Source organism: Coloeus monedula (assembly GCF_965178545.1).
Source record: "Coloeus monedula genome assembly, chromosome: 14".
In the NCBI taxonomy this organism is placed as follows: domain Eukaryota; kingdom Metazoa; phylum Chordata; class Aves; order Passeriformes; family Corvidae; genus Coloeus; species Coloeus monedula.
Genome location: NC_138794.1, coordinates 16,896,070 through 16,916,547, shown reverse-complemented (window position 1 = coordinate 16,916,547; position 20,478 = coordinate 16,896,070). Strand labels below are relative to the sequence as shown.

Below are 20,478 nucleotides of genomic sequence, written 5' to 3'. Positions count from 1 at the left end.
TAAGAAATCACAACCTTACAAAAGTTACCAGAGAGAAAGACACAAGGTTCATTTACCGTTCACTTCACCCCATACTTTCTTCCTGCTGCCCAAACACAGAAAGATGAGCTACCTACTGAGAATGAAAGGAAGGCAGTTTGAAGTGCCAGCCTGGCCCATCTTGGCAGGGACTCAACCATTAGCTGCCAAGTAAAGGGACTACAAGTAAGTCAGTACTGTAATACTGTAAAGGTATTTTAAGACAAGACTTACTGTTGTATAGTCACCCTCACCTTGTGAAGTCAGTCAGTGCATTTTCTAGCTTTATGAAGATGCTTGAGTAAAAAGGCACAGGAGCTTTGAGAATCGAGGGGGTGTATCTCTGGGGATGAAATCCCAGCTTGCAACTGGAAGTGGAAAATATCAAAATGTTATCACAATTGCCTCAAGTATGCAGGCTAATTCAAACTCAATTCCAAGATAAGCATGTATGCACATAGCACACCCAGGGAAATGGTTCTCTACTGTGAAATCGGTTTTCAGCAGCACTAGCAGGGACAGAAACCTACAAAATTCATTGTACACAGTTACAAGTCTGGTGTCAAAACTAAGCACAGGCTTCCCACCACCTTCTCATCCTCAAGCACACCAGCCTCACTCCAAAGGCGTAACCTCCTTGCACCCAGAGACAAAAGGCACAATTCTCTCAACACTGATCAGACCCAGATTGCACCGCATGCTGTGGATGAGCACTTACACATCTAAGGAGCTCAGACTACCTTCAAGCTATTAATTGTGTAAAAGAAATAGATTGTTTATTCACAACAACAAAAATAAAGCATAAGAGATTTTAAGACACAGCATGATGTCCATAATCATAATCTCATCCACAGAGTTGCAAAACCCTAGATTATTCTCCTTAACAGAGGCTCTGGAAGTCGTAAGCTAAACTACTCTGAAAAAGCCCTCTGCTTTACAATTTGTATCCTCCCTCTCCCCAAAAATTGTGCAGTTCAATTCAATGTGTATTTTTATAAACATATGTGGTGAGAAGCAGAACCCTGGAAGCAAAAACCTGCATTCTCCTTCAGGACTACCAAACTGCAATTTCCAGCTCTATTTGTCCCAACTGAAACACTAAAATCCAAAAGTAAACAAATGAAGAGTAAGCCTTATTAAGACAGCCTCCCCCCATTTGCAACAACACCCAACTATTTTGCTTGCTGTTCTCAATTTGCATCAGCATTCTATTGTCTGTAGAAACATGCATAAGCAGACTTGCCAAAACTTTTAAAGATTCAAAAGCAGGGAAAAGAAAAGAATTTCTGAAAGCTGGTACAGTGGTCTGTAAAGACATTCACACTTCTTTCCTAATTAGGACCCGGTGCAAAGGCAGCATCTAGAAAGCACTGCTTAGCAAGAAACTCTGCATATTAAGAAAAAAATAAATAATATCAAGATGTCTACACATTTGGCAGTTTACCAAAATCTCCAAGGGTTAGATAGGACTGGCAGCTGAGAATCAACTCAAATGGTGCTTTCAGTACTATAATGCTAAAATTATGGATTGGAGGGATATTTCAACGAACAGTATTGCTCATATTTCATGAACATACAACACTAATATCCCAACAGTTATCTTACACTACAATGCCACAAAAAGGAATGGGGGTGAGATGTTTGAACTACTGTCTAGATGTGGTGACTAATTAAGTACTGCCATTTTTGCAAGCCATCTAGATTACATTTGCACAGGTTTAATAGATACATCTTATATAGGTAAGCATATAAAGTGACAATCCAAATATTGATGCCTCAGAACACCCTTGCTATGTGGAGTCAAATCTTTGAAGAAACAATACCAAATAAAAGAAAGTTTTCACAGCAAAAGTTTTAAGTCATCATGCAGTTCAAGCTATGCCACAGCTAGACAGTTCTTTCAAGCCCACTCCTCCCACTCCAAAATAAGACTTGACTCTACTGTAGTGGTGTTTTGTACTGATAGTTATATTTATAACTGTAGATGGATTTCCTAATATAAGCAGAATTCAGTCATTACATTAGCTGGCAAATGATGAAAGAAGTCTAAGTAAAACTGTAAAACAAACCAAGCTCAGAGTAAAATTACTTAATCCTATGCAGTTCAAATGCAAGTTCATCTTTCTCAATACTGTCTACTCGTAACCAATCTATCCATCACACACACCACAAAACCTCTCGCCTTCTCAGGCACTACTACAGTGCAATGGCAATGTTTCAAATCAACTTAAATTAGGCTGTACTACATTCCATTACATGATATCATGCAACAGATGTTACTCTAAGAACACACAGGACAATTATTCAGGATAAACTGCTGTAATCTGAATAGTAAAATGAATGGGTATCCTATATGAAATGGCCGTAGACTTTACCTAACTTTACACTGAGATTCAGAACTTGAATATTATCCAAGTTTCCTATAGTTAACCCACTTAGATTGGCAACCAGAAACAAGAAGTATTCTTATCTTACATAAGCTCAATAATTTTGTCACCAACAGATAAGCCAGAATTCCACTAAACCCTTTACTTCTGCAGTGACCAGTGAGTTAAATGAGGCATTATGAAACTCAAATGAAATGCACTTCCAAGAGGCAAGAGACACGCCCCCTCCCTCCTCAGCTGTGTGGTAACCTTGAATCTCCCTTGAAAATGTCAAATTATGAAAATTAAAGCAGGAAAGGTAGTTCAGCCAACTTAACTCACAGTTAACTTGTCTAACAGCTGTTCTGTTGGAAGTATGGCTGACCATTACACCATACAGATATGAAAGCTTTTCATATACTACAATTTGTAAGGTATTTTAATTAACACTGGCAGCTTGCATTCCTACTTAAAACGCACTGCCATCTACATACAAATGAGTCATGTTTTACATAAGAGCAATCTCAGAAATGTGTTGCTTCTTTGTTTTTAAATCCTAGGGACATTGTTCCATAGCCTTTGGGCTTTCCTGAGAATGCAGAACTCCCCAATGCCTCTAAGTAACATACTTACAAACACAGAACTGCCTTGAAATTTAATATGGCTCAAATTTGGCTCCAAAATACAGGTCTACAAAATAAACTTTAAAAATATTTGGAGGGAAGTGGACAATTGTTTAATCTTACAAGAGGTTTTTTCAATCGATGAACATTCCCACAATCTTTCTAACTAGACGTCATAGCAGCACTTTAACACATAAATAGTAAAGCCTAAAAAAACTGAAATGGCTGGTCAGCAGAACAAAAGCGCTATAGAAGGTGAGCACAAAGCCAGCAGAGGCTCCTGCTCTCAGTCAGGTGTTCCCACGCAGTGCGCCGGGGATCTCCAGACACCCGAAGGCAAGACTGCACCCACAGATATCTGATAGGAGGGCATGGGAAAACAGAGGTGTCAGGACACACAGGCGGACCCCAGCCCGGGGCACGGACAGCCCCGCTGCAAGCACACAGTGCCGCCCCGCACCAAGAGAGGTTTTGCGCTTTGCTTAGCCCTGGACACGAAGCCTCACCGGGGCAGGTAGCCCGGAGCCGCTGGACCCTTGCACGCCCCAGGCCGGCCCGGGGAACGGCGAGGCTGCGAAGCAGCGCGGCTCAGCCACCCACCCATCCTCGTCTACGCTGCGCAGGGGCGGCCGCGTCCTTCCCTCCCCTCCGGCGTGGCCCTACAGGACCGCCCTGCGACCCGCTTCCAACCCGAGCCGTCCCACCGCTCTCGTGGGAAGATGCGGACAGAGACACAGATAGATGGATATAGATCGACGCGTATGCAGACGCGGCAGGATCGTCCTTGGGAGGTCGTCACTTCACCACGTATTGCGAAAAGGTTTTTTCTCCATCGCGGTTGCCAATAGCGCCCAACAACGAACAGCTCCGTTCCCCGGGCAAACCCACCCCCGGCCACGCCACGCTCCCCCAGGCATGATGCGAGGGACCGGCCGCCCCAGCACCTTTCTCCTATTCCTGCCCTATATGGCACAGGGAAATACCGAAAGATCGGTGTTTTCCTCCCGGCCGGGCTCCTGACGAAGGATAGGTGAGCCGAGGCCGCTCTCCTCTTCCCGGGGTTCAGCCCGCACAGCACTGGGCCGGGCTGCTGCTGCCCTCCCTGGAACCGGCAACTTGTTGGGCGGGCAGCGCTACCCGCGGGCGAGCCTGTGCGGGGGAGATGGGCACCGGCGACCGGCGGCTGCCGCTGCTCGGGGGCAGCGCGCTGCCCGCATCCAGAGCCCCGCGGCAGCCGAGCGGCTCCGCGCTCCCGCCGCTCAGCCCCGCGCCGAGTCTTCCCCCTCTCGGCGGCTCCGCACAGACCACACGCTCTATGCAACGTGCAACGGCGGGGCAGGACAAGGATCCTCGCAGGCTCCTACCGGGAACGCTGTTACTGTAGCATTGCGGAGCGTCTAAGCCCCGCCGCTCTCTCGCTTCCTTCCTTTCCCCCGCTCGCCTGTTGCCCGCTCCCGCCAGCTCGGCCGCCGCCGCCCGCAGCTGCCGCGGCTGCGGACTCCAGGCGCAGACCCCCGCCGGGGAGGGCAGGAAGCGCGTCATCACTCCGGGCCGCTCCACCGCCCTCCGCCCGGCCCGCTCTGAGGGACCCGCGGCTCCCACCCCGCGCCCGGACACCGGCGGGAGCAGAGCCCGCCTCAGCCAAGGGCTCGGAGCTCCCTTTTGCCTGGGCCTGAGGGAGAGGCACCTCCGCCGGCCGCAGCCCTCACCCAGGCGGTGAGATAGCGTCGTTCCCACTCTGCCCAACCGGCACCACGGCAGCCAGGGCACGGCAGCTCCTTAGGGGAAGGAGGAGGAGGAGGAGGAAGGCCGGAGCAGCCCCACGGGGAGGAAAACGACCCCACAGGGCACCGCCACCAGCGGGGGCCGCTGTGGGGGCGCGAGGCGCCCGGCCGGCCCCTCAGGCAGCGCGCGCGGGGCCGCGCGCCCCCCGCCCAGCCAGGCCCCCCCAGAAGCCGCGCCCTGGCCCCGCGGAGCTGCGGTGGGGACGGGGCCAGGGCCGCAGAAACGCGCGGGTACCGGTCCCCAGGCGTGGAGAGCAGCCCGGACCGCCCGCGTAGTGTGTCGTGCTGTGCTTACAAGGCCACGGAATGCATTCGGTTGGAAAAGACCTCTGAGGTAATCGAGTCCCAGTTTACGACCGAACACCACCTCGTCAACCAGACCATGGCACTGAGGGCCGTGTCCAGTTGTTTGTTGAATATCTCTAGGGACGGTGATTCCACTCCCTCCCTGAGCAGCCTATTCCTATGTTTAATCAGTCTGTCTGTAAAGAAATTTCTCATTATGTCCAACCAAAAGCTCCCCTGGCGTAGTTTAAGACTACATCCTCTTGTCCTATTACTGATTGCCTGGAAAAAGAACCCGACCCCCACCTGGCTACACCCTCCTTTCAGGGAGTTGTAAAGAGTGATAAGGTCACACCTGAGCCTCCTCCAGGCTAAACGCCCTCAGCTGTTCCTCCCAGGACCTGTGCTCCAGACCTTTCCCCAGCGCTTTTGCCCTTCTCTGGACCCATTACAGCACTTCAATGTTCTCTCTGAATTGAGGGGCCCAGAACTGGACACATCTCGAGGTGTGGCCTCACCAGTGCCCAGCACAGGGGAAGAATCACACCCCTTGTCCTGCTGGCCACATTGTTCCTGACACAGGCCAGGATCCAACACCAGCAACATTTGAACTGCTGTAGCAGTAAAGGAGACTCAGGGTTTCCCTTACGCAGCTGGTATTATTTGAACAGTTCTAACACTGTTAGAGTTGTGTAAATGGTTTTCTCACCAATATATTGATACAAATATGAAAAAATAAATACCTACTCCAACTTAGGTCCATTACATTAATTAATGCCATATATACTGAGGCCTCTGTCTGTAAAACTACAACAGTTGACAATCATGCAATTAAAATAATTTCACCTGATTTAGCTGATGCACAGGCATTAGTAAATATTTTTACTTGTAACCAGCTTAAAAGAGCTGCATCAGTATACAGCTTGTTTTGCCTTCCAGAGTAGTCTTGCTCCAACAAATCAACCTTAAGACGCTAAACGCACAATGCATGGTGACACAGTCCAACGCAGTTACACAGCTTGTATCAACACACTTGGTGGGCGTGTTTAACGCAGTCTGTAGATACAAAACCCAACCAGATTATCTTATACACCCACCCTGCAGAATTAAAAGCATCACAATTTTAACATCCCTAGTAGTTACCCTGAGCTGTGCCAGCTTTATCAAACAAACAAGTGTCTGCCCTCTTAACTAAAATAGAGGCTACACAGGATTTGCCTTATAACTTGACAATACTTGACAATATACGAGTTTTACAAATGAGTTATTGTTATCATCTGTTACTAAAGAGATAGTATCCAATCTGTTATTAAAAGAAGTGATAACTAAAGTATTTCTTGTGGTTTAGAGGTACTTTTGCACAAGTAAGTTACCAGTGAACAGCCATAACATTTGCATAAAGAGCAGTTTGGGGTGTTTTGGTTTGTTGGCTGTTGGTTTGGGTTTTTCCCTGGCCTTTTACTACCATGATGATAAGCTTCCAACAATGTGGTTTTCCCTTAAACTTCCCTCTTAAAAAATACATGATGATACATTTCATTCTTCTCTTCATGCAGTATTATCCTATTTCCTGGCTGCAATACTGCTTCAAGAGAAACTTCTTGTACTCCATGACTATACTTGATTGCATTATCTTTTTCTGCCTTAATTTTTAAACCTTTTCCTAACCTATATTCTCTCACATAGTAACATGCAAGGCCACAATTCCAGTCTCTATTGCCTTTGTCATTTCTGTGTTCTTCTGTTTCCTCTCGGCTCACAGGAAGGCTGATTAAATCTCTGTGCTGCGTTGACCTCCAAATAGCTACTTTGAAATCTCTGCAAAGAGATTTCATCAAAATGTCACTGAAAGTACCCCCCCAATCCCAAAGAACAAAATTTCACTACAATATGGAGTGCAATGTCAAGACTAGGCTCCCCTGTATAATTTCTGTGTCTTGCTCCTCCCAATACATCTGTGTGTCTAGACACATTTACTGTCTCCCTGGACACGTTTACTATCTCCCTTTGTACCCAGCTAGTGACTTGCTTTGGGGAAAACCAGCTTTTTTTTTTTTTCCCTTATGTTTGCATCATATCAAATACGAGGTGGTCTGACCACATACCTGCATTCTACAGTAAGACTCCTTGATAAAACTAATGCAATAATAAATGAGGTATTCTGTCAATCTGTCCTGTGGAGATTCAGTTTTGTTATTTCAGTAATGAGAAATATACTTTTATTTTCTTCAGTACAGTGGATATAGAGAACAGAACTATAGCTTCCTGGTTTCTTTACAGTATTTCAGCTTATAAAAATTTCAGATAGGTGCATTTCCCTTGAAAAAAAAATAATAGTAACATTATAGATGGATCTGAAAGCACTTACACCAAAGTATTCACAAGACCCAAAACTTCTTTAGCATTTCTACAGAAGTTTTGGTCTGTCTGTCCTATTCAGCCTTTCAGTGGTTTCTTGGAGTATAGTTGAACTGATTTTACCAGTCGTAGCTTTGGAGTTTGAGATATTAGTATCTGCATGGCATAATAATCTCCTGAGAGTAAATCTGACTCCAGTTGCAATTACCATCTGTGACAGTAATGGTTATGATTCGTTGTGGCTGAGTGGAAAAATAACATAAAAAATAATTCTAGGCTTTATTTGTATTCAGAGAACGTTTTGAAATTAAGATATTCTATTGGACACCTGACTTCACTTCTAAGGTTATGTTTTCCTGCCATCCCAGCTATTCTAACACCTTATCTTTTCATCATCTGATTACTAAACCCCAGAACTTTAAGGGTAAGTGTGTTTTATCAAAGAAAGAATTACAACAATCTAATGTCCTTCTTCAAAGTGAAATGGGTCTGGTGTGTGAACATCAGGGATGTTCTCCAGTGGTTTGCCTTTCCCATGGGTCAGGAGACAGACGTTAAATGATCTCCCAAAACTCTCATGAAGCACCCACACAAACTATCCCTAAATGCTGTCATACTTGTCATACTTGTTCACAGCCCTCTGTTAATCCTTGTTTTGCAATTACTTTGGCATTCTGGTCCTCAAAATATCCTGTGGATGAGAGCAGCACTGGCATATTTACTGATGTTTTGGGTGAACCAGTCTGTGCGCAGGGACCTTCAATGAAGTACATTATAAACAATTTTCTCATCTGTCATTTCAAGTACATTTTAAATCACTGTCTCAGAACAAGTCAATTAAAATGCAGCCCAAATCATACCCAAGTCTGTAAACTAGATTCTGTGTGTGTGATAAGACTATTTTAATAAATACATGGGATAGCTTTGCAAGCCATATTGAAGGCATATTTATAAAAGTGACTTTTATAATGAGTCAAACTTATCCTTGGTCAGTAATACTAAGCAAATCTCAGCACTGCTAGTATTACTTCAGCATTAGCAGGTGGGAATGCTTCTGAGTGCTCTCATAGCCTTAATGACCCTGACCAACCTCACCTGGGGCCTCCACCCACCCCCTCTGCCCACGTGGCCCAGGAGCTCCATATAAGCTCAGCCCTGCACCTGAGCTTTCTTGGTTGTGCTTTACTGGTATAATCTCTAAAGGTTTGGGTTTTTGTTGGGTTCGTCTGCTCTCCTAATACTTGTCTTGTTGCTTTTGTTTGGGTGCTGTGTGGTGGCTTCTGGGTTTTTTGTTTTGTTGGGGGGGAGGGTTTGCGGTTTTTTTTTTCCCTTTGTTAAAGCTCTTGTCCTAGGGAATATTGTAGTGTCTTGGTGTAGCTTGTTCTGGTGTTCTACCAGGCTTACTAGGAAATTTCTATAAGAACCTAGTCTAGGTTTGTGGTGCTAATTTAGATGGGTTCTTTTTGTTCCACTCTCTTTGGTCACAATAAACAAGTGGGTTGTAATCTAGACTTTATATTTATTGAAGTTGTAACTTCACAGACTGAAATTTTTTCTTTGCTCTGCTTGGCTAATGCCTATTTAAGTGTTTGTAAGAAGATTACTAATTTCTTTAGGGTTTTTGTGGTCTCCTCTGGATCATTAGAACTCCATGCTTTTCAAAATTTGTACAGCCCTCTCCAGTGTCTTTTTAGCTTTAATTTGTGAATCCAATGAACTCTAGCTGATTTCTGCTATTTTGAAACTGAGCTGATTAATTTCTAATTAGTATTTGTACTTAGACTTTTTTTTTTCTCTTTGAGCCACTCTTTACTATCTGAGTTTATTGACAAGGGAGCCTATGTTCCATTTATTCACATAATTCTGGATTCTTTAGAGTTTTCTTCAGTATTCGTAGGTATTTTAAACTGTACTGCGTACTTCTGCTGATTTAGTGTCCTCTTGATACCATGGTTCTTGCAATTGCGAGCAGTTAATGGGCTTTATGAAAATTAAATTATTTCTGCTACCTTGAGTCTTAGTGCTGTCACCTGACTTCATCAGAGCCACAACTATCTCCTCCCTACCCCCCTTGGGCAACATCCCAAGACTTCCCTGAGCTGAGGGACTGTGGCAGTAAAAGCCCCCTGTGCTACAGGTGGACAAGGGTATAGGCGAAGGAGGATGGTTCTGATTTTCTTCCCAATTACTCACCCCCACTGGTAGCTGCCACGTGTCCACCAGTGGGTGTAAAATAGCATGTGCCACATCTCGTGTCCAACACCTTCAGTGAAGGTCTTGCGTGTGTGAGAGGGAAGTGAAATTGGGGATGGCAATTTTGCTGCTTGCCTGGTGTGAATACTGTTTGCCTTTTTGGTAACATCCACTTTATCCATTCCATACCATTGCACTATACCAAACCCACAGCATTACTATGCTGCAACAACCATGTTCTTAATTTACATGGGCTTCTTTAATCTTGTAATAATTGGACTTTTCTGTAAACTTTTCACAGTCCTGCTAAAGATCCAGCTCTGTAAGGAAGTAGGTTATTACTAAGAGGCATTACAGTATTGCTGAATCTTACTCTTTAGATTTTCACAGGAACTTACAGAAATTATTTTATTAGAAAAGCTTCTCTTTGGATGTCTGTCCTTAAAAAAGATGCTAAAAACTGAAGGGGTCGTGTCTTTCTCATCTCATGCTAAAGGCTTACTGTATTCTAGGAAATGCACAGCATTGTAGCAAATTTGTCATGATCTAACAATTTTTCTTAGCTCTACTAATTCTAGTTGTGATAAAAGGACAATGCACTGTCTGTCAAAGTAGCATCAGCTGATCTTATGGAATTAATTTTTTAGCTCCGTGGTTATGAAATACAATATGGAAAAGAAATTCTATTTCTCTTTTATGGAAGTCATGTCTGCAAAAAGAACCCCAAACTAATCCGCTATTTCTAAATGAGAAAATAAATTTGTGGGGTTAACATTATTGGTAAGGAGCTCTCGAGACCAAGATGGCAGAAAACAAAGAGGATATTTTGATACCTAAGCTTCAAGGAAACAGCTAGAAGAGAATGAAGGATAGGATTTTAATTCAAATCTGGTTACCACAGAAAATGTCACTCCCAGCAAAGTTAATGGGACACAGATTTGGCAATATGGGAGGTCAGGAGACTAAGAACCAGAGTAGCATCCCTCACAGTTGTGTCTGACATTGCACATGCAGTGGCAGGGTCATAAATTGATCCCAGAGTCAATGAGTCTGCCTGCCCTTGGGCAGCATGATTTTCTGATGATTTGTATCATCAGAGAAATTCTGACTCCCGAACAGCGGTGTTTTCTGTAATGCTGTCCCTCAGAAGGGACAAGTTGTCTTTTGGTTATAAGTCTCTGTGGCTTCTGATAAACATATTAACACTTCTGATTACAGCTGAACTGCATTCTGGTCTGATGAACATTTCCAGGTTTTCAAGAGTGCTGCAAGAAGGATCAGAAAATGAACATGAGGACTGTTGTCCACAAACCCACATCCATGTGATAATTTTCAATATGAACAGAAAGTAGCACAGTCTTTGGGTTCCAGGTATTCCTGAGTAGCAATATACGTGCTTTTCCACATTTGTTTTTAAAAACGCCTACTAACTTAGTGTTTATTTTTAGAAGTTTGACCCTCTATTGTTTTCTTGTCCATATCCAGAATATAAAGTTTGCTGTACAAATTACACATTTTATTACTGTTTTGAAAACTGAATTCAGCCTTCTAAACTACTTGGCTATTACATGGTGTGATCCAAATTGGATGTGATTTGTATGGAATTATGCTGAACTTTTTGCTTTGTCTGAAATTCATATCATGCAGCAATAATGGGTGTTTTTTCAATTGCCTGTATTTTCAGGATGCTGATAAAGCACTGGAACAATGCCAGGTATTTTAGGAAATGCATTGCTCTTTCCCTGGATCACCAGATGTTACAATATATTAACTGTTTCTGGAATAAAGAGTAATTTTTATTGTACTTCCTTAACTAGGGTAATTCGGTGTTAGACAAAAATCTTTACCTCTAAAATGAGACACGTTGTTAGCACCTTACCTTATACTGCATGTTGTCTAAATTATTTGTTTGAAGACATGAAACTGTTTCCTTTTCTTCCTATAATCTCTTTCAATGACTGGTAAGGGCTGTGCTTCATTTTTATCATGTTGTTCTATTGTTCAGAATTATTGATTATTTATGCTTTATAACAGAAAAAGTCTTTAAAAGCAATGAAATGCAGACTTGGATATATTTAAATGAATCTAGCAGATGCATTGTCTGAGTCTTTCTGGTACCAGAGGACAGAGCTATAGTCGACACAGGATTATTTCCTGCTGGAGTTTTGCCAAAGAAAAATTGGCATTGTTTGCACTATTCTTTATTGCAAATCTCCTCTAATGTGTGTGTTTAATAAAATGTGAACATCTGGGCCCACAGGGTAAACTCCATGTGTCCAAGCAGTGTAACTCTTCCAAATCAATTTTTGTTTGCAAACTTTTCACTCAAGCAAAACCATCCTGGAGTATCCTCTTTGGGGGCCATGTGCTACTTTAGTGCTACTTTAGCACTACGTGGGGTTTGTGGAGCTGAAGTATTAGATAAGCTTTGTTCCTTCCTCTGCTTCCTGTTCAATTGCTGTGCTCTCTTTATGGCCGCATGGGGATTTCCATGGCATGGCCCCAGGCTTCTGCAGGCAGCCAGCAATGCTGTGATTATTGATCTCCACTGGAGAGCCAAGGAATGAAATCATAGGAAAATGGAGCTGTGTTTTGGGGTGGTTACTTCTAAGGTAAGGCATGTGGTAGGCCAAAGTACAGGAAGACATTTGTCCTCTGTACTGGCAGGAAGCTGCTTATGTGGATTCCTTAGTCTGTTTGTTCCTGACTGATGTTTCTGGTGCTTTCCTTGTTACCTTGATGCTTAAGAACTGGGGTGGGTGCTGCAATCAGGTGTAAGGTGAACATTGAGCTGTGAGCAGGAGCAGGTGGGGTCATATGTACTGCACTTGTGATTCTGGCCTTTTCCACAGCAAGAGGGAAGACCTACCAAGTGCTTCTGCTATAGTACTTACTGGCCTTGGTTTAAACTAACTTTTCACATACCTGAGAATCTGGTTGGGTGTCTTTCTAGATATTTGTATTCCTGCTGGGTGTCTTGTTGGGGGTTTTTTTTTGGTTTTTTTTAATGTGAACCAAATCCTGAAACTTCCTCAAACAGGAGTAGCAGGAGAAATCTTTTTTTTGATTTTGTTAAGCAGTATATGAGCACAAAAGCATAGGTTTTATGTGTTGGAAATATACCAGTGCTTTTGCTCAATGGTGTTTTACTGTATTGCTAACAAATACCTAAAATCTGAAGGGGGGAAAACATAAGGGAACTTTTTCCTCACAGCTGGTGGCAATGCTTTGAATAGTCTCAAGCTCTGAAGGGGATTGCAGTGTGTGGGTGGAATTTTGCTCCATAAACAAAGTGGTTGCATAGAACTATACAATCAGTAACTTAGAGGATAAAAAGGAGTTACTGTAAAGAGGGTGGTAGGTTCTTTAGAATCTGTCTTCTACAATAAAGTCTTAGGTCAGTTTATCCAATGTCATTCAAATGGCTGAAGAATGTATCAGGTCTTTATAATGTTGAAGTAGATCAGCTTTAATAAGGTTTGTGTGAGAAGAAAAGAGCCACTTCTGCCATTAAGTGGGAGACTATAATTATACATAATTCATAACTTCTGCATAATGTGTCTTTAGGGTAAATGTGCAAGTGGAGTCCTTGTTGGCAGTGCTGAGCAAGCAACCTCTACCTGTGTGCGTGTTCTTTGTGCACATCAGGATGGCCTGTATTTAACTGAAGTGATGTCTAGATCTTGTGGCATTCTTGTTTGCAGAGGCATTTTATAGGCATTTGTGCTAGTGCTGTTACTTCTGCTTCCTGCTCTAATCAGAGCACGGCATTTTGTTCATGCATACAAAACCAGGTTTATAAGAATAACAGTCTCAACCATGTAATTAATCATTTCTGATTATGATTGTCAAATTTATATATAATCAGCTTTTTAGCCATGGGATTAGCAAATTAGATTCTTCCTCAGTAAAATGAAAAATTCATACTTTTCATATGAAATAATGGACAGCACAAAATTAATACAATATTCCATGTAATTTATTTTTTATAAAAATAGATCAGTGCATCCTTTTTGTGTCCTATGAATCCTTATCTTAGCCTGTTTCAAAAGTAAGCTTCCTTTTCTGCGACTTCATTGATAAACCTTTTGATTATGGTCTCTTGTTGATGTATTAAGTCAATGATTGAACTGCCTTTTTAAAATTATAATGCAGTTACTAATGAGAACTATACTACTTCTGGCATGCCTGAGGTCTGGGGGGAACATGAATGCAACAGCCATGACTGTTGGTTTTATGCTCAGCCGTGCGACAGCTTTGTGCTTTCTGGTTTTGGGGGATGTTTTAGCTTTGAGGGTTTGCCTCATTTAGGTTCAGTTGCCATATCTCCTGCTGAGTGGTGGGAAATCAAGGATGGCTGGCATTGCTCCTTGTCCCACACTGTGCTTTGAGCACAGGTCCCTTGTATTTCTCTAGGAAGCCACGCTGCCAGGGCGCTGTGTTGCCATCAACCCCCTTCTCGGGACATTATTCCCTGAAAGGAGCCATTTCCATCGCTTTTCTGCTGCTGTGTAATGCGAATGAAGTGGGATGCCCTGGGGCGGCAAATGTACCCAGCTATACCACTAGAACAGGGCTAAATATTCCCCAGTCTTTTCTTTTCCATTTTAGAGATCTCATAACAGAAGAGTCTTCAAATCTACTAATTGTAATCAGGACTTGTGTATTTGGCAGTTTTCCCTTACTCCCTAACCAGCTTTACTGTTTCTGCCAAACCACCCCTTCCTTCCTACAGCTGAATGCTTTGCAAGGCTGGACCTGAGACAGCTTGTCCGAACTCTGGAAAATGGACCCATGGCTTTCTTCCCTCAGATGTAATGAGTTCTGCAAAATTATTTGGTCTTTTTGGATTGTATTTATCACATCAAGAACAAAATTTAGTGTTTCAGTGCAGACTTGCATTCCTTCAGAATGCGTTAGTCTTCATTGTGTTATGCTCCTCCTCCTCCTCATCTTGCAGGAAGGGGGAACGAGAGATCTGCAACTTGTGTGGATAAATCCCTGATGCTTTACTTGCTGGAATGTATTGCATATGAACATGCGCAATTAAGCATTTTGTGGTCAATTGCTAAGAAAAAAGGTATCCCAAAGCAAGGGAGCAGTACAAGTTCTTTTATATCACTCTAGCCTTTTGCTCATTAAGTGTATTGAGGAATTTCTTAAGAGTAGTAAATCTTTTTTAATTATGGAGCATGAACTAAGACTTCACTGGGACATATATCCTAATGGGAACTTGCTCCATACTTAGGCTTTACATGCTGTTCTACACCCTGCATTGTGCATAGCTGGCTTTAGAGTTGGTATTTTTTTAAGTACTCTTTCAAAAATTTGATCATTCAAATACAGCACAAAACCAGTTCTTTGCCTTTTGAATGCAGTATAGGTGTCTGTGAACATGTGTGTGCATGTATGTGCCTACTTCATTTACCAAAGAGAAGCAATTAGTAGTGACCTTGGTAATTTGGGCAGAGGTGTTTGGTTTTTTTAATGTAATGCAGCAGATTGCTGTAAGAGTTAAACTCAAGGAGTAAATGGCATGTACTGCACATAATTTTGTTTCAACTTTTCAGACAAGATTATTGCTAGATAAATGACTTCTAGTGAGGTGAGAGTATATGCATAGGTAGAAAGCATAGACAGAGTTGGTCTGGGGATTTTTTGTTACTTTTCAATGAGACTAATCTCTTGGTGCTTGGCAGGGCCAGATCTAGGCACAGGCAAAGGAGGCAGCAATAGGGATGGCAGAATGGGCCCTGGCAGAGCCCTGAAAACCAGCCTGGCAGCTGCTGCTGCCAGGAAAGGGGATGAGAATGTATGAAACAACAGCTACTTCAGGAAAAATGGGTCATGTGGGCCTTTGCTGGATCCTGCTCACTCTTCTGTGGCAGAAAATGCCAGCTCTGGGTGTAATATATGCACTTCGTCTGCAGGGCAGCACAGCTTAGTTTGCTTATTCTGATAAGAAGCCTTAAGCCAGCTCTGGTGGTTGGCTTGCATTCACTGTGTCTTATGAACAGAATGTGTTCAATTACTCATTAGTCACTTCACAAATCAAATAGATACTGCTTTAAAAAACAACTGTCAGGTAAAACTATTGATGAATAGTGGCAGACACCCATGGATATTTACAGACAGACAAAAAAACTTAGACCCACATGAAATGAACTATGAAAGATTAGCAGAACAACTGAGAAGAAATTCCTCTGTTCCAGCAGAGCAGCAAGTTGTGGGCTCTTATGTGGTGTGCAGACAGCAGAGGCAAGATGGAGAAATTGCTCCAGATGTCAGAGTTGTGGAGAATGCTTTTGTGAGCCTTTGTAAAGGGGCCTAGAAGTAGCCTGTTCTGCATTGGTGGAGGAAGTGAGGGATAGAGAATAAGTCTATGGGACAAAGAATGTCTATGAATAATCACTCATTAGTAAGTGTTGCTTTTACTTTTTTTTTGCAATTCTATCCAGAGGAAATTGTAATAATGTCTCCAAGTGTTGCTGAGTCCAATGAGTAACTTTCTCCAGTGGCACACTTCCAACCATTTTTGTTTTCTGAGATGGAATACTTTTCCCCTGCCCAGAAGGGTCATTTCTTTTGTGGCCACTGAACTGGATTTCCAAGTAGGAGTCTGTACTGCAGATTCTCCCAAATAACTAAATATAATAGAGGCTTACTTAAACTGTGTTAGGTGCAGCCACCTCTGTGAGACGAATACTGATAGATTTAACAGGAATGCTGCCACACCAGGGATAAAAATTAATTTCCCCTCACTATTGCACCTTGAGGAATGACAGTGAAGTGTCACAATGTACAGCACTCAGTATCTGGGGATAACTCATCCATGCAATTAGATGTCAATTGATCTGCATGTTACAATACAGAAAACCCCCCTACTTTGTTAAATGTATTTCTTGCAGAGCTTCAGTAACTATTGGCACCTTTAGATCCCTTTCCTATTTGTCAGGATTTCCTTGCATTGCCTCTTTCTACCACTCTGACAAAGCTCTGTGTGTCAAATTGTTTATCTAGGCAGCCAGCATCAGGATTGAATGTCTCAGCAATAGCAGCATAGTCAGAGTTTTACTGTGGCAAAAGTGAAAAGGAAAATCTGGTTATGTTTATAGTGGCATCCTTTTTCTTGGAGGAAAAACAATCCAATGGGCAAGGATTAGTTTTCTAAAGGAGCCCATCACCTAAAAAGGCCAGTAGAACTCTGCTGCAGTTTTGAAATGGCTCAAGTCTTCATGGCATCACCGCTAGTCTGTGTCCTGTCTGTGAAAAAGCTATCTTTTAGTGATTGATCCTGCACCTCTTGAAGCTGATGGCACAAATCCTGCTGGAATCTGTGGGGCACTCCTACAGCTTGCTGGTGAGCACTGGCACCACTGCTGTACTGACAAGGAGAAAGTACACAATGAAGTGGAGAGGCAGAGCCCTGTTTTTTGGCTAAGAGGCACTTAAGGTTTTGCTGAACTAAGGCCATAAGATGTGGTGGTATCTGAACCCTGGCCTGCTCTCTCTCTGTGCAAGCATTTAGGGAATCTTAAAAATGGCTGGCATGGTGCTGAAGCAATAGCTACATCAGAGAATTAATTGTCCTATTTTATCAGCTGTTTTTTAGAGAGCTGGGAGCTGCAATCCTTGTGACACAGTGAGCTGGGCTTTTTCCTTCCACTGCTCCTGAAGTTGCCAGGATAACCTTATAGTGAGGCAGTTGCAGTATTGCAGCAAGCAGTACTAAAACCTACTTCTAAGTCTAAGCACCTGCCTTAGGAATGGTTTTGGCATTCCTTCAATAATATGTAACAGTACCAAACTAGAGATACCACACAAATTAGAAACACAGCCTGCACAGAAATGTTTTGTATCCCTTAAATGTTTAATTCAATTGTATCCTAATATGAATTTACTCTACCAGTTCTAGTTGAATTTTACTTAGTATTACTTTATGCTTATAGAATTGGAATGGTTTAAATATTCCTTAACCACCTAGGGAGGAAGAAGTATCCCTCCTGCAGCAACAGAACCGGCTCTGTAGCTGTGCTTTCCCCTGTCAGTGCCAGCCTTTGCCCTCAGAAGCTGGCATGCAAGCTTTGCAGATAGCTCAAGCTTTCCTTAGCAAACAGGACTGCAGCTTCTTGTGTATTGTGCATGTTAGGGGGTAGGGAGGAAGTATAAAGGGAAAAAAACCCTTTTTTTCTTAAGTCTCTTGTTTGACAAGAGACTTAAGTAATTATTTAGGAAAAATGTGAGAGATTTTTCTGCTTCTTACCTGCCTGAACAGAACTTTTTCATCATTGTTGACTGCAGCCCAGGAGTAACAGATGAGAAAAGGATTTGTAACTGCACTTTATGTACAGGTTTAGAAATCTGGAGTCCATTTTGTAAATGTTATGATGCTCTAGTCATCTTCCACACTCTTGCTAAGTTAATGCAGTCTTGTGTGCTTCTGTTACTCAAACACAGGGAGTTGAACAGGGAGGAGGAGGGGAAGGCTGTGCAGTGCTGCAGCTACAATATGAAGTCATCTGTGCCACAGTGATTACCACAGATGTGTGTGCCCCAAACACACAGCAGAAAGGACAGCTGCCTCTTTGCCTAGGAGAGAGTAAAAGGAATGTCACACCCTGGGAATGGGACATGGTAGGGCAGCATCTCTTGAATATGCTTGCAGTGGTTATATCTCCTTTCTGTGAGACAGATATTGGCCTCATATAGGATTGGCCAAGAAAACCCCCCAGAAAATAGAGGTTGGTACTTGCTTTACTAGTTTGTGAGTAACTACAGAAGTAAGCTGATACAGCTTTCTTTTAGAACTCAACCTCTTCAAGTAATTGAGCATGTTCACTGTAAGTAGGAGCAGCCTTTTTGTGTTAAGATTTACAACATAAAATCATCTTACACTTGATATTCACCCTTGTTTTCCTCTTTCTATGCTTTGCACTCTGTTAAGGCAGGTTTCCATTTGCTCAGCTGAAAGCTCTCCAAAGCTGGGCCCGCAGTCTGTTGTGAGCTAAGAACAACAACCAGGGTTTTGCATTACCATAGGGCCTTTGTGTTGAGGCACTGCAGGGTACAGAGAAAATGATTATCAGGTACTGAGATAATGCCACCCTCAGACAGGGGGGCATATGCACAGATCTTAAATGAGTGTTTCAATGAGTGTCAGAAAGTTAAGAATGACATGTAACAAGGGGTCAGTCCAGGATGCAGCCTGCTGGTGGCTGGGGTCACTGTTGCTTCCCTGTTTCTAAGATAGGTTGTGTGTCCTCAATGCAGCCATCTTCAATGTTATTTCTTCAATCCTCATCCTATAGACCTGGGATATATCAGGCTTCCACTGGGACTCACTTTTCACTTACCTGAGAAAGCCATAAGTCAGATTTCAAGCTAAACTCAGATGGGAATGAATGCTTCTTCCAGTGAAAAAGGGGAAATGAGGGCCAAATGAAAATGCTGTAGTGACTAAGTGCTTGAACAAAATGAAGGTACTTCTGAGTACATGAAGGACTAATGTTAGTGGGGAAATTGAATTTCAAGCTACCATCTGGTTGTATTGCACCAGAATTAATGGAAACGGAAGTGATGAACATAAATTGCTTAGTCTTGATCAATAAAATCTGTAATTTCACCCTGAAGTTTAATTTCAGCTCAGCTCCGTGAGGTTTCATGTTAGTAACTGGCTTTCTTACTGGAATTTAAGGAAAAGGCTAACCCTGTAACACTTACTATTTTAGGGGTAAAGGCTTTGACAGGGCTGGTCCCTTTGAATCTCCAGTTACCAGAACCCATCCATGCAGACATACAGCTGTCTCCTTAAGTCTCAAAGGCTATGCTGCTCAGATAGCAAGGAGGGCAAGGCCCAAGGGCTGAAGATTTGGTGGCTTTCTGCACATCCTGATCAGTGGTTAGAATTGCCAGTAGCTTGTGAGGGATATTTTGGTGTCTCTTCAGGAAGTACAGATGTTCACATTGCAGTACTCAGATGGAGGCTGTTGGGTGAGGTGTGTCCTGACTAAAAGTCAGGGAAGGGATTGGAGAGAGCTGGCTGTTTGACCAGATGTATCTGGGGAAATGGTGTGTGGCTGAAGTCAGTACATGTTTTGCTACAGATTTTAGTGAGAGCTGAACAGATGAGGGGCTGAATTCAGGAAGGCATGGAACTGCCTGTGTAGAGAGACTTAAGCTGTTCAGACTGTAAAAGCCCCTGAGCTGTAAGTGCAAGTCACATAATTCCAATGTCATTTAAAATCTCATTTCAGGAGACCCTACTGATTGTTGATTCCCATCACTGAGTGTGTAAGTATGTTTTCAGCTCTCACTGCACACTTAGATCCTTTTGTGCTTTGCCTTTCTGAGAGCAACTGTAAGCACTTTCCACTGAGCTGCTTTGCTTAGGTCTTATTGAAGGACAGCAGAAATCCCAATCAGCTTAGAGTCCACCCAGGTGTCCAAACTTCCCCCCTGTGCCAGCCAGGCTGTCCCACTGCAGGGAAGAGCTCTCCAGCATTGTAGTACAGGTACAGTCCAGCCCATCACAAGGTGCTTCCCAGTTGCATGAGACTGGAGATGTGCAACAGCAGTGAGTGCTGGGAAAACAGCTGTAAACTGGTTATAGTTGGAAATAGCAAATATATTAGACAAGGAGTGGGGGAAGAAAAGGGACAGTATAACATTAGATTCTCTATGCATTTTTGACTGTGTAGGAAGTCAGTTACAACTTTGTAGTTTTGCAAGGAAATTTCTGCTGCTTCAGAAAACTTGGCCACAGGGCAGCAGGGTCTACCAATCTCACAACTCAAAATCCCTTTTTGGCTCTTGGACAGGTTTTGCAGATGGTTCTTGTGTGCTTAGACACTG

At 43.0% G+C, this 20,478-nt stretch overlaps 2 protein-coding genes across 6 annotated transcripts in view; one reads left to right on the top strand and one right to left on the bottom strand.

Annotated features, from left to right (window-relative positions):
* The window catches only part of TLN2 (talin 2), a 144,706-nt gene extending 140,227 nt beyond the window's left edge, over window positions 1-4,479 (bottom strand). For 4 of the 5 annotated variants that reach the window (XM_082290387.1, XM_082290390.1, XM_082290391.1 and 1 more), the window contains exons 1-2: window positions 4,372-4,468; window positions 273-386 (exon numbers count right to left, since the gene is read on the bottom strand). The gene's annotated coding sequence lies outside the window, so the exon portion shown is untranslated. Of the gene's footprint in view, window positions 1-272; window positions 387-4,371 lie in introns of all 5 variants that reach the window. The other variant, XM_082290388.1, reaches the window with a different exon arrangement.
* Window positions 4,480-5,039: 560 nt separating this feature from the next.
* Window positions 5,040-20,478, top strand: part of LOC309578182 (C2 calcium-dependent domain-containing protein 4C-like) — a gene marked incomplete at its 3' end in the record, with an annotated part of 28,851 nt that continues 13,412 nt past the window's right edge. Inside the window, exon 1 of the mRNA XM_082290604.1 lies at window positions 5,040-5,125. The remainder of the gene's footprint in view (window positions 5,126-20,478) is intronic.